Source organism: Nyctibius grandis, chromosome 4, assembly GCF_013368605.1.
Source record: "Nyctibius grandis isolate bNycGra1 chromosome 4, bNycGra1.pri, whole genome shotgun sequence".
Classification (NCBI taxonomy): domain Eukaryota; kingdom Metazoa; phylum Chordata; class Aves; order Nyctibiiformes; family Nyctibiidae; genus Nyctibius; species Nyctibius grandis.
In genome coordinates this window covers 86,280,209-86,294,410 of record NC_090661.1, presented here as the reverse complement: position 1 = coordinate 86,294,410, position 14,202 = coordinate 86,280,209, and the positions used below count along the sequence as shown (strand labels likewise).

The 14,202-nt window shown below is 37.7% G+C and overlaps 1 protein-coding gene across 2 annotated transcripts in view; it reads right to left on the bottom strand.

The window, feature by feature from the left end:
* Positions 1-14,202, bottom strand: part of PCGF5 (polycomb group ring finger 5) — a 71,392-nt gene that overhangs the window by 49,673 nt on the left and 7,517 nt on the right. For both annotated transcript variants that reach the window (XM_068397954.1, XM_068397956.1), the window contains exon 2: positions 8,641-8,758. The gene's annotated coding sequence lies outside the window, so the exon portion shown is untranslated. The remainder of the gene's footprint in view (positions 1-8,640; positions 8,759-14,202) is intronic.

The window sequence follows — 14,202 nt, the reverse complement described above, 5'->3', positions numbered from 1 at the left end:
TTGTCCCTCCTGCGTTCATCTGCTTCTATGGGTTGCTACATTTCTTACAGGCACCAAATTTTAACTCAAAATCTGATGAACAAATTTACCTGTTAGCTTCCAGAAAAATAATTGTGTTTTCAAAATATCATAGCTTTGGGGTAGAGGTGTACTTCTGTAACAGGAGTCTAAATCCGTCTCGAAGATGAAAACTCTACAGCCTCAAACTGCAGAATATTTCCTTCCATAATATAGAACTCTACTCAATCAATCAACTAAGTTTTATATTCAGTGCATTACTTGGCTTTTGAACACCTACAGCCCAAGTGTCATAGAGGAGAATGGAACTTCAGAAGTGAGTAATTCATGCAGTAAAAGGGCTCTCTGTTAGAGGTGGTTCAGGATGAGAATGAGGGTAACTACATGTGGGGTCTGGGCTATGTACTACCACTAATCAGCCCTAGGGAAATCTGTGCAAATCTGTATTGACGCAAGCTTTAATTATGTTTATTTCTTGCTTTTCTTAAAGCACCAAGGAAATCACACTTCTTGGGAACTCTGGGTTAACTGTCAACTAGTATTCCCCAGCTAAACAGCTTTGTTGAGCAAAGCGGCCACAGAGGCGTGCCTTCTGGTCTTCCATGGGTAAAGGAAGAATCCGTGTATTATGGGGCAGGGAGGGCCAAGGGAAGACATAGGATGGAAAAAGCTTGCTTCTACTGGAGAATGAATCAGAAGAAAATCTAAAGATTGACTGCAGAATTTAGTAAAGCAGTAAAACAAAAGCTGATCAAAATAAAACAAATTTTTTGAACAGGAAAAGCAGATCTACTCTTTAATCTAGCTAACTCCAGTAATTGTGGAAGTGAACATATAGAATGTACACCAGCATAACCTAGCCACAAAAGGGTCCAGGGCAAGCTGGGTCCTATTTACTGAAACACCTGACACTATTTTTATTGTTATTTAACAAAGCTGGCTAGATTACACTTAGTGCAAATATATCCATTCAGCTAATACACTTTCAGCTGCACTGGAAACACACCCTTTGAGAGTTCATCTGGTCTAAAGAGTCTCCAATCTAAACTGTGTGAAGAAAAGGATGCATTACTGAGCCTGTTTTACACAGAGAGTAAAGTATTTCTAGCTGGTTTCCTAATAAATTTCTGATATCAGCCACACAGAGAGACATGACTGCCTAGGAATGAAACTTCCAACTCTCAAATTCCAATACAATGTGTTAATCACAACATTAATCTTCATCTGAATGTTCATTTGACATGCATTTAAACCAGACACCTAATCTCTGAGGTGAGAGATTTTATTTTGAAAAAAAAAAGTCATATTGAACACTTAACCTATGTGTTGTCTCATACTGCTATTGATACTAGCTCCTGAAAATAATCAAGATATCTTCAGTTAGTTTTAGAACAGGACTGGTAAGGAATTAAAAGGTACGTCTCAAATTTTCAGCATATGGAGGCAAGTATAACATTTTGCAAGCTAAAATATTTGAAGATAAAAAGCTGGATTCTTCAGAATGTCATACTTTATATAGTATGCGTCTAGTATGTGTATAGTATATACAGATATACAATTTTATACACTTGCAAAATGGGAGTGAAACAGAACACTGTGTTTTAATTGCATTTTTGCATTCAGTTTTAAGCAAGAGTAAATGACCACTTAAGATGACAAAGAATCAGATCCATCAACTCATCTTTCTTTTTCCTATTAACAAACATCTCATGAATGTGAATATTGCTGTTTGCAAAGCCTCATCCCACATAATACCTCCATGACTTCCTGAAACAAGTTATTTTTATGTCTCTGTGATGTAATTAAATGCACTTTTACCTCTGCTGTGATGAAGAGGTTGTTGGTCAATACACATCTAGTACTGATAGAGTGTTTTACAGCTACACATTCATTATTAAAAAGGAAATAAAAATGCACAGTTGAGCTCATTTCCAAAGCAGCAGTTAATATTAACAATTGCTGAAACAGAAATACTGTCTCACTTCACATTTGTAATTAACTGAAAGTATTTTTGGTTGCAAATAAAAGAATGTTATTACATATGCAAGTGCACACACGTATTATACTCTGCAGTGAGGTTTAAAGATAACAACTCCATCATTGCACTCTTTGCAGCATGGTTAGAAGTCTACTTGTAAACTACTCTTATTCCACACATGCACAAGTACCACAATCTCACAATAATGAGGAGGGAAGATGTCAAATAAAGGATACCACCACTGGTGTCCACAGTGCATGGATAACTCTGGGAGAACAAAGTGTCACTCCTCCTAACTCCTGTAAACATTCCTATGTGAGAAAATTCCAGCACTACATTATCCAATAAAAAATGTGCTGGAAGCATGTGGACACTATTATAAAGACCTGAAGTGTCCACTGCTCACATGTTCACTAATGACATGTGAGCAGAGATGAGAAAAGAATAAGGTTTTCACGCAATAGTCAGACATTGTTATGGAAAGAAAACTGCTCACATGAGGAATGCTAGACTGCTTACATCCCTACAGACTCCATGTCAACAAAAATAACAGCAACCTTTTTGCTCTATTCCCAAAACAGCACTGCTAGTAAACCTGCAAAACTCTTCAGCAGATTCCAGCAAAAATTTTGGTTTCACTAGAGACTAATGCCAAATATAATCTTTCAGATCTCATTTCTCTATAAAAGGAATGCATTATGTTAGACAGGAGTAGGTGGAAACATAAGACATTTAGGCAAAACATCCAAAAGACTCTTGCACAAGAAAATAAACACTTTGGTTGAGAAAGCTGAACATTATGCAATGCACACAACTGTATAAGCAGTCTGTTTTCTGCAGTAAAAGGAAAGAAACAGAACACTTACTGACCTAAGTACAAATTTGTGTCCAAGACAAACCTAAATTCTTATTTTTCGATTCATTCAAGTCTTGAGCAACTTCAGTGGGACACACTGCTTAAATATGTACCCTTCAGTATCTTTGATGTGTGGATTCCCTTCTCAGTCTGAGTTAGAAATACTCATCATCTCCCCCACCACGAGAAAATGTGAAAAATGTGTTCAAAAGCACTAAGGATATCTATAAGAGACTGTCTTCTTCCTTCCTGACAAATATATTGTTATTCAGATTCTATCTATAGCTTTTTATAGTTTAAGTCTCAAATCCTTCCTAGGTCATTCTGCTAAACAACTGTACTGGGCCTGGCTAGGATAGAGTTAACTTCCTTCACAGTAGCTCATAAGGTGCTGTGTTTTAGATTTGTGACCAAAACAATGCTGATAACACACTAATGTTCTAGCTATTGCTGAACAGTGTTTGCACAGCATCAAGGCCTTCTCTCTTCTCACTACCCACCGCAATGAAGATTTGGGGCTGCGCAATAGGTTGGGAGAGGACGCAACCAGGCAGACGACCTGAACTAATGAAAGAGATATTCCATGCCATATAACGTCATGCTAAGCCATAAAAAGGGAAAAGAGGGGAGTTTAGGGAGGTTAGCTGTCTTTTTTTGGGAACTGGCTGAGCATCAGTCTGCCTGTGGGAGGTGGAGAGTGATCGCCTTTGCCTCACTTGTTTTGTTTTCTTTCCTTTCTCTCTTCTTCCATTTATCCTTCAGTTATTAAACATTTTTTTGTTTCATCTCGACCCCCAAGTTTTCTTGCCTGTACTCTTCCTTTACTTTTCCCTCATCCCACAGGGGGCTGAGGGGTGAGTGAGCGAGAAGCTTGTGGTGCTTAGCTGCCTACTGGGGTTAACCCACAAAAATATCATAATCAACAAATTTAGTAATGTCCAACCTTTGTGTTGTGTTGTCTGGTGATGTGTGGGTAGGTATTGAGTGCTTATGCACATCTGTGACATGACTAAGCCTGTATTTGTGCTATAACCAGATGTATGCTGTCCCATTTCTCCATGGCCAGATACAGATGTGCATTGTATGATACGACCAACATCTCCGAGCAATGGAAAGAATGTGGGAGTGGGCTGAGTGCCAGATGAACTACTTACCCAGGCAGTATCCAGCTCAGTCTGTAGTTTCCCTATAGATCAATCAGCTATATGAGAATAATTTTGTGTAACACTACACATTGATTATGTATTGTCAACATAAATGCTTTCAACATAATTGCCCCAAAATAAACACAAAAAGTCTACCAAAACATGGCCATCTACTGCACATGCTTCTCTCCTTGGGGAGAGCATATGTTAAAAGCACATGACAGATGTTAGGCACATTATTTAATACACTGCTGGAAGATGTTTCATTTATATGGCAATAAAAACAGTGTAAGAAGCCATACAGAATAATGACATCATCTCATAACAGATAAACAGTTATATCAAGATATTGACTTTTTTTTTTTTAGAATGGAAATATATTAGATACAAATGACTATTTTTGAGTGCCATCTCACTGATACTTGTTACTTTTACTGCATTCATAGTAAAGCACCATTTGTATTACTGAATATTCTTAATGTCCTCTCACTGAGCACGAAAATGCTGTATTACATTAAAAATAAAAAACCTCTTAGCAGTAGATTTTCATATGAAAATTTTATGGTAAAATAGAAATCAAAATGTACGGGCTATAAGTTAGTAGTCGTTGCAAGCAATTTTCCCCATTGACTTTAGGGGGATTTGAACCTGTGGCTTTTGACTCTTAAAATATAACACTGCATCACTGTCACACATATGAAAAATGCTATGAACATTGGAGTGTACTGCAGAACTAGTGTAATCCACTTCTCATAGCAAACTGAGTGTCTCTTACAGGGGCTTAAAGATTACTGTACATCTGAGGCAAAGCTATTTCTTGCACACCACTGGAATATATTACAAAAATCACAGAATGACTTAAAGAATGTGATTATTAACAATGATGTTTATCAATTATAACAAAATATTTATTTTCTAGCAGTGGTATGAAAAAATCTGCCAAAATGAAGAGAAGAAGCCTGAAAGATAGGAATCCTGACTTCTTAGGATTCCTAAGCATCTGTTAGTTCTACTTACAAAACATACACCCTTGTGTTACCTTAGGGAAGCTAGAGCAGACACTTCCACACAATATTTATTTCCTCTAACCTTATTATTTGCAAAATAAATATGAGACATTCACTCAAGTCTGGCTTTCTTTTTTTCAGAAAGAACTCTTCTGGAACGCTGATCTCGGACCATTCTGCACTTTAGCTAGTTTGTTTTTATCAGTTGTTAAAACAACACATATTTCCTATGTTTATTTTTAAAGAACATAAAAATATAAATGGAGAAGGGTTTAATATAGAACAAATAGGGAATGGTATTTTTACAGAAAACCAAATGGCCTAGCAGACATCTAACCTACTTTGAGACCAACACGTTACGCAAATACAGTATACAGCTCTCCCTTGTATCCAAGGGCTATCTTTTGCAGAGCTACAGGGCTAGCTGTTGCTTTACTTTCCATAAACTTTTTGAATACTATCCACCACAAAGGAAGATAAAAGGTCATTTAAAATTTAAAAAGCCAGGTATTTTACAAGGGACCCTGTCATGCCTTTATAAAGTGCTGACAAACCACACTAGATACGCTGTTCTTGAAAACATTCCAGCTGTCTAATAGCATCCTGCCGCCTTCTTGATACATGTGTGTCTCTATTCTACTTCTACTGAATTAGCAATGTGAATTCTGTAGAATTTCAGCTAATCGCATGCAGAATATTCTCTCCCAGGGCTGTTTATAATTAAACATCCAAATGTTACAGTAAAGACTGATTGCACAACCTTTACCATAACACATATTAAGTCGAAAAAAGACCACTGTGATCATCTAGTCTGAGCTGCATTAAAAAACCCACAAACCATAGGACTTATTTATATTAATTCCCACCTGAAGTTCAGTATATTACTCTGACCAAATCATCCTTAATTTGCAAGATTACCAGTGCTGAGGAATCTACCACAATCATTAGTAGTTCCAATTAGTAAAAAAAATTATAATAAAAAAATCCTTAATTGTAGTTTGAATTAGTCTGGTTTTTATTACCTCATTTGCTAAGATACAGTCATTTGATTTTCTCTTAATCTGCAAGACTGAACAATCTGTTTTTGAATATCAGTTACTTTATCTCAAATGTTTCCATTTAGTCTACCAAAGATAATATTAAGGGATGGCTTGATTACTGGCTGGAAGTGCCACCTTAGCTTTACTTTTACTAAGCTGTGCCTCCAGTCTTTCATGATAAAACATGTGTCCCAAGTCCTGTATCATTCTTTCAGGTCTTCTATATACCCTTTTCAATTTTTCTGCATCCTCCTTGAAGTGCAATTGCCAGAATCAACTTCAGTATTTGAGTAGTGATTACAGCATTAACACCCCCAGAAGCAATATAATTCAACAACTGCTTGATATTCCCCTTGCCCATTCGTCCAAGACTACCTTCATTCTTTTGTCTCCCCTTGACACTGGTGGATGATTATACCATGACCCTTCAAAACTCTTTTAGAAGTCTGTGCTTTGTGAGGGAAGAATAAGGCACCCTGTAAACAGAACCTACAAATAGTTTCTACATATTGATTTCTCTTTTGCTATTTATCCTATTCTTCTATTTTATTATCTTAGATCTTTGAGAGATCTGGAATATGCCCATGGAAGTGTGTGAGACTTCTGTTTGAACTCATCTAATGTCAAGTAGCTTAGTTACATTTATATGGAATATATTGATGTTAGAATCACCCTCATGGTTTTTTTTTTTCTGCTGTTTCCCTCATGAACACCTAAACACCTGCAGTTTCAAGCAAGGAAAGAGTTGGTAGGATATGTGAGGAGAAGAAACACGACTCCACACAATCCAATGTGAATCAAAGTGAAGACGCTTTATTAAGCATAAGCTGTCCCTTTTATACATTTGTACTTTCCCTGGCTGCAAGCATGTGCATTGCTATTGGTTAATATTACTGTCCACACTTCAAGCATACTCTTCTTTGATGTGTTGATTGGTTACTGCTCTGCCACTGGTCCTTTCTTAATTGGCTCCATCAGTTCTTGTTTCTTCTCCTCCGTGTTCGGCTCCCCTTGCCTACTCCCTCAATTCTTGTTTGCTCAACTGCTGTTTTTCCTCATCTCTTCTCTCCAAGGTCAGCTTGTTGACACTAACTACATGACTCTTGTCACGCAGCTAGGCCCTCACTCCATACTCTCATACTTCTGGCTCATTACATGACCATTCTCCTCCAGAAACCCCTCTACAGATATGAATGCCTAGCTCTCCTATATGCATTCTTTGACTTCCATCTCTTTTGTGATGCTTTTTTTCATTCACAGTTAAGCTATACTCTAGTCTAACATTTAACTCAAATGTCTATTGTAGGGAAATCATGATTACTTTAAGAATATTGCCAGATTATATCTCCATTTCATTTCTGCTGATGCACTGGTCCTTATTCAAGGTTTTGTGTCATCTAGTTAAACTTCTTCTGTGATGAGTTTCCCCTGTCCCTGCTCCCTGTCCTTTCTTCTGGTCGCCCTAAGCACAGAACTTACAAACTTCTAGCTGCAGCATTTTATACCAGCTGAAGTCAGTACTTAGCAACAGTGAGATCATAACTTGAATTTCAGTTCAGTGGGCACTAAATGGGTATTTCTATATTACAGCACCTAGGACATGGGCCTAGAAAACATACATGGCGACCTTCCAGTCTTCTGTGTTGCACTTACAAAGAGAAAGCTTTTGAAATTGTATCAGTAAGTCCATCTACATGCAATTAAAAATAATCAAGCCATTTCTCTAGGATTAGGTGACTGATTCCAGCCTGTCAGCTTGTAATGCAAGTATACCTGGTTTTAGCCTGATGAGCTTTTACATAGCCAAATTCTGGAAATAATTACTAGTCAAAAAAATGCAAATTTAATGCTACAGAAGTGGAAAAAAGAGCAATTAAGGTTTTCTAAATTTAAATAAGCTTTCTTGGGTTTTAAACATAATCTGATTTCAAGGGAAAGACCTTTTTTTTTTTCCCTTCCTTCATGCAAATTCACAAGTCTAAATTCAGAATTTCCACAATAAATATAAAGGATTCAAACTGTGGCCCCTCAGATTAGCAGGAATGCTTGCCAGTGCCTTCAGTGGAAATACAGAGTCAGAAATAGACCAAGGTATTCAATACTGATAAAGTGTTATTTAAATGTATGGAAGATTTCAACATCTTCAGTATTAAGAAAATGAATTGCCTTTTGCCTTCATATTGTGGAGATGGAAGAACGGATCTCAAGAGTATTTACATATGGTTTTCCTTCATGGTATCTTAAGGAGGAAGAAAGTCATACTCAAAACATTTTCAACAGTGGCAAAAAAATCTAGTACTAGAAAGTTGTCCTGACTTTGTGGCTAGTTTTTATACAAACAAGTTTTCTTACATATAAGACACTTCGACATTTGGATAAACCATGAAAAATATCTCAGTGGATACCATGTACAACAGAGTAGGAACTATGCTAGTCTGAACCCATTTAAACAGTTTTTCTGGTAAGAAGTAATCTTTGCCTGGCTAGGACAAGCTCAGTGGAACTATTTTACATGCTATACTTTATACTAAGTAAGGTTTGTCTTCCAGAGCAGACAGTGACCTGAATTCCAAGGAAAATATTTAGAATTTCATACCAGAACTTGTACTCTAGATTCTTCTCCACAATCCTTCTGTGACTTCTTTTCAGTGTACACAAGTTTCTTCTTATTCTGAAATTTACCTTCTACGTGGAGTTTCTATCAGTTCCTTGTGCTTGTGAGATAAGCAGGAGCATGCAAAGAAAAAAACAAAGAGACAATTAAAAAATAAAACCCTGAATACAAAACCTTGCTAAGTCAGAAACAGAAGTGTTGCAGAGAAAAGCACAAACATAAGACCTAAAACCCAAAAGACTGCAAACATATGTTTACATAGACAGCAACTCCAGCCCCCCAAACTGCAAATATTTAGCACCTACTTGCTCACAGGAAAACAACTTTGAAAATGAGTCTTAGTCGTTAAGCCCAGCAGTCTCTTGTGCAGGTAATTGCAATGCAGTTCACTCCCGCAGGGACCTCTAAACTATGAAGGTACTTCAGACTGGTATCTCGCAAAGATCTGATCTACTGCCTTTGCTCTAGAGAAGCAATACAGCCTAAACATCTCCTCCTGCATTTGTACACGGTCCAAAAAAATAAAAGGGTAGAAGGTGCTAAAGCAACTATTCTATCATAGAGTTTTCTTTCTGTTAGTAGCACTCAAAAAAGTTCTGGAGCTCCTGCTCTATGCTCCGTTTCCGGGTATGCTACCATGATTAATTTTGGTACACGGTGAGACAAGAGCAGCAACTGCACAGTCAGCAGTTGGATTTCCCTGCCCTGTTTAGCTACATCGCTTATATGGAATCACTGCTTTCCTGTATTCAGTATAGGTCCAAGGACTGATGCATACAGAGCTGGTGACTTCCAAGTGAGTGTCGCTTATAATAACATGGTAAAATGAGCAATGATGGAGTATCAGGTTTTTTAGGCACCTTTTAAAACCTATGCAGCCTACAAGAGTCACATAAATGAGCAATTAAAAAGAAAAGTTACTATAGTTTAGCAGCTAAATTAACATATGGGATGCAATGTAACACTTCATGTAACACGCCTGTCAGATATCTGACTGAATAGTCCCAACCATTAACGCCAACATTTTACCACTCGCTTTCAGAGCCATACCACACTAAAGTTGTCTGATCTACTCTGACCTAGAAAGAGCTCCTGCAGCACAAGCTCGTCAGTCACCTATCAATACAGGATGCTCAGCAATGTTTATGCTTTTCTTACTTACTCGCCACTTTCAAGGAATGGGTAGGTTTATTGCTGTGATCAATGTAAATCTCACCCACTCCAATAAGCAGGATCAATAACATCCCACTCACTGAGGTGTAAAAGAAGAGAAGGTTCTGCATTGTCCAGGTTTAAATATTGTGGGCTTCTCTCTATTATTGTACAGGTACACTAGTTCTTTGCTAAACTCTGCCTGCCTCTTCCCACAAATACCATATTCAGAACTCATCCATAAGATCACTGTCACAGCTTCCTAAAAACCAGTTTGTTTGTTTTAATAAAGTACTTTTAATGAATCTTGTTTGTTTTAATGACAAGAAAAGCTGCAAGCTGGGTCTACTACCAGTCAGATATGTCTGTGTTGTAAGCTGACTAGAAACCATACTCTGGTGTTACCATGGCACTGAGCCACAGCTAGTATACTCTGTCTTGTTATTACAATAACCATAGGCAAATATCTTCTGAGTTTCTTCAAGCTCAGGCTGCAGGAGCTTACATCTGCTTAAAACCACATAGATGTGCCCCCATGCATGTTTAGTTTAAAGGAATAAAACAGCACCTTTGTACCTCCAAGCAGCACACCCAAGTACATTATAGAAAAATATACCTGTATGACTAGCACCTCTCCCTGAACCCAATCTATTACATTCCTTTGTCTAAATACACAACTTTTAGGCAAAACCAATCTCTTATACATCTCCAGGAAACCAAAATCAACAGAACTCCATACCTAGATGGGGCCTTCTGAGATTAGTGTAACTTCAGTAAAAATTACAGATTCCAAAAGAGGTGAAGAAAAAAATCTGTGCCTTTGCATATGTGAACTGGAACACTGTTTTTAATACTATGAATGTATATTTCCTACCAAACAACCTAGTATAAAAGGCAGTTATGCTTTTTTTAAATTTTACTCCCAGGTGTTTGATGTCACGCACATGCATACTCACTCATTCCTCAGTATTTCAACGCTCCCCAAATAGTGAAAAAAAGAATCTTCTCCACAACCTATTCAACGAGACAACACTGCTAGCCATAACTTACAGATACAGAAACAGGAGACACAGAACAGACAGACAGTTTGGGTCCAAACTGTCCCAAGTAGTCTTTAGTTCCATAGACCTGATGTAAGTTTTAAGGTTTAATTTTTCAGGACTCTTAACAGTAAACAGCTCAGTTTCACATGATTTTAGCCGTACTGGTGATGTCAAAACACCGGCAAATTAGGCTACATGTGTCTCACAAATGTTAAAAAAATGAATGGCCATCTGTGAACTCATGACCTATTTTACCTACCCAGCATAAAATTGTCATTTAGCATTCAAGATGGGCAGAAACTAGTCCTCGAAGGCGGCATTCAATGTCCCTAAGCTGAGACCATTCTTTGTCATTCTACACTCTGCCACAGACAACTCCTACTGATAAATCCCCAAACACTTTACAACTGTGCAGTGAATAAGGGGGTGCTGGGGAGAAAGCCTTTTAAGAACAGGATTGAAGAGCACTACAATGGATAAATTATGGTCCCACCAACAGCCCAAAATAAGAAATGTCCTAATATTTTAGCCCTTTAGACTTAAAATAGCTATATTAGACAGTCTCATTTTTATACTTAACCATGCCCAAAATACAGGAATTCTATTGCAGAGTCAGTATGACTCCATGCAGTGTGAGTTGTCAGCAGCTTGACTTCTGCACCCACCAAACAGACCTCACATGTATCAGAATCAATAACCAAACCAGCAAGCACTGAAGAGACGTTCTTTGCCTGTTGTTCTCTCTGCTATTTGCTAACAGCAGAGGAAAGAACAGACTTAGGAAGTATGCTCTCTACTGGTTTTGGACCCCCTACCCTCCCCTGAGCAGGAGACCCTTCCAGATCATTCAATATCCATCTCCACAACTCCCTGTGCCTAGACTCTCCTAATGGTTTTCTAACTTCCTTTACCCTCTGATACTTGCCAACAGAAGCCACTTGTAATCCTCACTCGCTCTGCAGTCACCTCTTCTTTCTCCTTCATCATGTCCATGCCTCTAACAGTCACAGCAGAGCTAATCTCCTCCTTTTTAATACTTGTATCAGAGTCCACATTGGGATTCAAGGAGGAACAATGACAGGGAAAATTCTACTCAACTACTTGCCTGCTTGGCTGCAGATGCTGTCTTTGGAAAATGTCGCTGCCAAACTCTCACCAGCCTCTTCTAAGAGCATATATAAACTTAGATTTTTTTTTTTCAAAGGCTTATACTTAGATCAAACACTGTTCTATTTTCACAAGAACAGGAAAAAATACATTCATAATACAAGGACAATAATTAAGACAAATTTGACGTCCTGGCTTAATGAAAAGGTTACAAAAATTTGTTTAACTGGGCAAAAAGACAACTTTTCCCTAATCGTGTTCTTGGACTTATTTAATAACTGACAATTTTATAAGCAATTCCAGGCAAGATCTATGGTAACTTAGCTATGGTAAGTACAAGCAGTACTTGTGGTTAGTCTTTCCTCTATCTACAGGCATATTTAGTATTGGCATAAAGTCAAATCGATCAACTGAAGTTTAAGTTAAAGCAGTTTTCATCAGCTAAGGTGAAAGTTCTAAATTATTTGTATTTTTATGGATTCTACCTTGGATTCATGAGACCCAAGACACTTCCTTTGAAAACATAAAATAAAAATGACATGGTAAGCAGCTGTCATCATTGGTAGGAAATATAGGAAATTTCTTTTCAGTCAACATTACCTGTCAATGTTATCACATATTACCCCCCCAAAAAAGATGGAAACTGTAAATCCAAAGGCCCAATGTTTGGCAGATCTTTGCAAATATTCTTTATATATCAGAGGTGCTTGAGAAATCTAGGTATAGGACAGATAGATGGGGCAAGCAGGGAGAGATCTTCACTGCCAAGAAAGAAGTCAGATGCAGAGTCTGCACCTAGTAGTCCAGAACTAGAGAACATGGAACTTGCTCCAGCAACTCATGTCCATGTGACCCAAACCTACTTCTTGCATAGCAGCCTAGTAAGTATCCAAAAAAGGAAGACCAGAGATTACCTTAAATAAATATTAAAGAACTGCTTTCTTAAGGTACACTGTTCTATTCATGCTGCTCTTCTGTCAATGTAATTGCACGCATATTAGCAAAACCTCTAGGTGCCAGAATGAAGTCCATGAGAATGTTTTTCATCAGAAAATTCCACCTCTCATGTCTCAGTCCTGAACACCAAGTCAAACCTGAAAACGAAGATTCATAGATCTTCTAGATATAGAAAATGACAGACTTACAGGAGATACTGTCTCTACCACATGATGATGCTCCAGCTAATGCCTTCAGAGTTCTGGTGGTAATGACCTGTTTTCTTTCTGCCCATGATGGAGTACTACCTCACAATTTCTCCCTATACTAATATCCCCTTTGTTTTATAGGTGATAACCACACTTTTCCCTCAAATTAGATTTTGATTGCTGTAACTACAAAAAACTCAAAGCAACTGTTCCCAAATTGTCCTAAATCTTCAGTAAACTGAACAGCGGCGCTGATCTAATGGACCAGTTGTACCAAAAAAGGGAAGCACCACTCTGGACCTTGTTGATTCATCTGTAAGTCCACTTAACACACTAGGCTAGCAGAAAACTTGTTTTTATTTGCTAGGTAAGTTAAACTTAATTTATTTTGGGGTTCAATGAGTGCTAGAGCTCAGACAGCATAAGAGATAGTAGCAGCACTTCCTTCGTTCAATAGCAGCAACTGTAGATGTTTTCTGAAACTGCACCCTTAGTTCAAGGTTTGCTGCTATTGTTTGAGACCTGAAGAAGGGCTTATCTGCCCAATAGCTTGTGTGTTTTCCCCTATTGTGTTAGTTGATGTAGTAAGAGCTATTACACCTTGAGAAGCCAGATGTCACAGAAAAGCTCCTCTGTTACAAGTTTGTCAACAGTTTCATCCAGCATCACACTGAATACACTGGAAAAGCTCCTCTGGAATTAATGGAAATTTTGAATCGGACTAATCCCACATAAATTTACGTTCTAAATTTTCAGCAATGAATATACAGAAGTTACACATCAATAGTAGATTTTAAACACTTGCCCGTGTGAGGCACCAACTGGCACTGGGTACATTATTTCAAACACATCCATTTGCATTCTGTGATCACTGTCCGCACAAAACACTTGCAAATTTCGGCAAACATGTATTTGGGATGAAAGCATGAGAATTTACTTTATTTATGATATATCAAAAGAGCTAAGATGAAAAGATGAAAAATATTGGTTTGATTAAGCAGCTCTTCAAAAATCACTTTGTATGCAGGGAAATTCTACAGCCAGAATCAACCAAGTGTACTTAGTCAAAATATCATTTATATGATATAAAGGATCTT